We start from the raw sequence: 3,433 nt of genomic DNA on the forward strand, positions 1-3,433 counted from the left end.
AGGGGAAGGGAGGTCATGGCGTGTCGTTGGAACCATATGGAAAAGTAGTGAACAGCTGTATCAGATGCAGGTAAACAGACTCTTGTGAAAATCGTGTCAAGCCACAAATCACGTTATCCCAAGCCATCTCTTTGTGCAGTCCACCTGAGTTAGTAAGTGAGCCTGGGGAGTGAGGCCAAATGTAGGTGGGTGGGTAGATTTGGGCAGAGAGTGAGGCAAGTGTGTATGAGAGAGGATGTGACACTTACTGAGCAGGCAAAGGCGCTGGGAGTGGCGGGGCAAGTGTGTGTGTGTGTGTGTGTGTGTGTGTGTTACCCATTCCACTACCCCATTCTTCCCCTCTCTCCCACGCACACGCTCACAGCTGCTACAAACACACAAGTACAGTTACTCTTCAATTACACCTTCTTGCTTCACTCACAGCTACCATATTGCCTCGAAGTTTCCCTTTCCCCTCGTACTCGTATATAATTTTTTTTAGACAGCCAGTTCCCTCACACAAACACTTGCCTTTTTGATTGCCGTCTCCTCACTTCCCTCCTCACATACCCCTAAAGTCCCTGCTATACCTTCTCCCTTCCTACACCCCCTTCTCTCTCATTTTCCACTCTCAAACATCTCTTTCCCTGCTCCCTCTTGTCTCTCCACACACACCTCACATCTCCCAAATACTGCCAGTGCGAACCCATCTACTCTGCTCTGGCTGATGACTTCCGCCTCTCCCTCTCTGTTTATTCTTTTACGTACCCTTCCTCTTCTGATTCTTCCATTTCTTCCACATCTTCCTCTCCACCTTCACATCCCATCACCCTCTGCTCCTTTCTTTACTCCATTCTTCTCTTTTACCTTTGTTTTTTTTTTTTTTTTGTACGTGCTTCTCTTCTGTGTCTCCTTTATCTCATCCTCTTCCTCCTTACTTTCTTTTACGTCTGTTTATCTATCTATCTATCTATTGCCAGACGCCTCAATCCCGTTTGGGGTGGCCACAAACAAATCGCCTCCAAGTCGCCCTGTCCCCCGCCATTTCACTGCCCTGCTCCCAACTCACACCCCCCTCTCTCATATACCTCTCCACCCCATCCCTCCATCTCATCCTCGGCCTCCCCCTCCCTCTTCCCCCCTCCACCTCACTCACATACACTCTCTTCGTCAGTCTTTCACCCTCCATCCTCTCCACATGGCCAAACCACCTCAGTGTGTTCCTCATAACGCTCCCTATCACATCCACATCCACACCACAACGCTCCTTTATATCCTCATTCGTCAGCCTGTCTCTCCACGTGACACCACAGGCTCCTCTTAAATAACTTATTTCCACTGCTCTCACTCTTGACTTGTGTCCTTCCAACAATGTCCAAGCTTCACTTCCGTACGTTAGAGCTGGTATCACAATACTGTCATGTAGTAACTTTTTCACTTCCATGCTCACTTCCCTGTTTCTTATCACTGCTTTCAAAGAACCAGCAACCTTTCTTCCCTGCTGTACCCTTTCAAGCCCTTCACCCTCCAAACCTCCATCCTTACTCATCACACTACCCAAGTACTTAAACGTACTCACATTTTCCAATTCCTCACCATCCAACCTCGCTGTACATTCACTGACTTCACCTTTCTCAAAGACCATCACTTTACTCTTCCATATATTCACCTTTAGATTCCGTTTCTTACACACTCTCCCAAACTCATCCACCAAGCCTTGCAGCTCCCCTTCGTCTTCACTCAACAACACAGTATCATCTGCAAACAACAGTACAGGGAGTTTCCAAACACTATCCTCTCTCATCAGGGCCACTCCAACATCCACTACCCTACCTTGTACCTCTTTTATTACCCCATCCACGTACAGATTGAACAACCATGGAGACATGACACATCCCTGTTTCAAACCAACTTTCAAGAAAAGTCCATCTTCCACCATCCACACGCACTGCAGCCTTCGCACCATCGTACATACTCTTCACAGCATTCAACAACTTCCCATCTACTCCATATATTCCTAATACTTTCCACAATCCTTGTCTATCCACCCTGTCATATGCTTTCTCCAAATCTGTTTTACACTTGTGCTTTATTCACGTAGTAATTTTGTGTTTGCTGCTTCCACTCCGTCTCCTTCACTTTCCTCTCTCCCTTTCCCTATCTTTTTCAGAGTACTGTCGTTCCCTTCTCTCTCTCCAAGTACTTACCACTCTCTTATCTCCTCCTTTTTTCCTCTCAATACTTTCTTGCCTTCCACCCTAACCAGTCTTTCGCAGCCTTTCTTGTCTTCAGGGTCGCACTTAGCCTTTCGCTCCTTCACCTCTTCCCACCGATGGCCTTTTTTTTTTTTTATCGCTTTTCATTTCTTTCCTTCTCTCCTCTCCCCTTTCCTCCCTTTCTCTCCGTGTCATTCCGTCCCTTCTTCTCTTTCCCCTCCTTCTCTCTCTCTCTCTCTCTTCCACACACACACACACACACACACACACACACACACACACACACACACAATACCATCCTTTATTGCATGCCAACCCCTTAACAACAATAATTATATATAGCTAAGTTTCTCAGAGCTAGGCCTACCTCTTTGCCATCTTCTTTAATCCCTAACCCAGGGTGGCAGATCTTCTCAGCTGTGCCTGGATGTATCAGCTCTCCTGCCCTACTTGGACGGCCTCACTGAATCTTCCTCCAACTTTGCCCTCCGGGTCGAGCTACTCCGAAGGGCGAACCGCTGAGCAATTTTTCCGTAAACTTTTTCGGCAAAGAATTGTCATCCTTTTATCATATACTGTATATTTAATTAAGGAGGTGAGTATGGAAGTTAAGAAGTCACTGCATGATAGTATTGTGATCCCTACCCTGACGTATGGAAGCGAGGCGTGGACCTTGCAAGAGGGGAACAAGTCAAGAGTGAGAGCAGTGGAAATGAGTTACTTGAGAGGAGCATGTGGAGTGACGTGGAGGGACAGGTTGACGAATGAAGAAGTGATGGAACGTTGTGGGGTGGATGTGGATGTGGTTGAGAAGATTAGGAGAAATACACTGAGGTGGTTTGGACATGTGGAGAGAATGGAGAATGAAAGACTGACTAAGAGGGTGTATGTAGGTGAGGTGGAGGGAGGGAGAGGGAGGGGTAGACCGAGGATGAGGTGGAGGGATGGAGTTGAGAGGTATAAGAGGGAGGGGGGAGTGAGTTGGTAGGCAAATGATGGGTGACAGAGCGACTTAGAGGCGTTTTGTCTGCGGCCACCCATTGCTGGATTAGGGCGTCGGGCTATAGATAGATAGATAGAAATACTCTGTGCATCTTCACACATAATTATGTCTGGAAATTATTAGCAGGGATGTTATCAGTATAGAATGAAAAGGTATTTGAGTTAGCGTAAGTGTATATTTATGAACAGTTATCCAAGGCTTCTTTGGGAATCACTATCGCTATCTATTGCCAGAC

Source organism: Coenobita brevimanus, unplaced genomic scaffold (genome assembly GCF_032717465.1).
Source record: "Coenobita brevimanus isolate Jiangsu-jjx unplaced genomic scaffold, ASM3271746v2 jjx.HiC_scaffold_2580, whole genome shotgun sequence".
In the NCBI taxonomy this organism is placed as follows: Eukaryota; Metazoa; Arthropoda; class Malacostraca; order Decapoda; family Coenobitidae; genus Coenobita; species Coenobita brevimanus.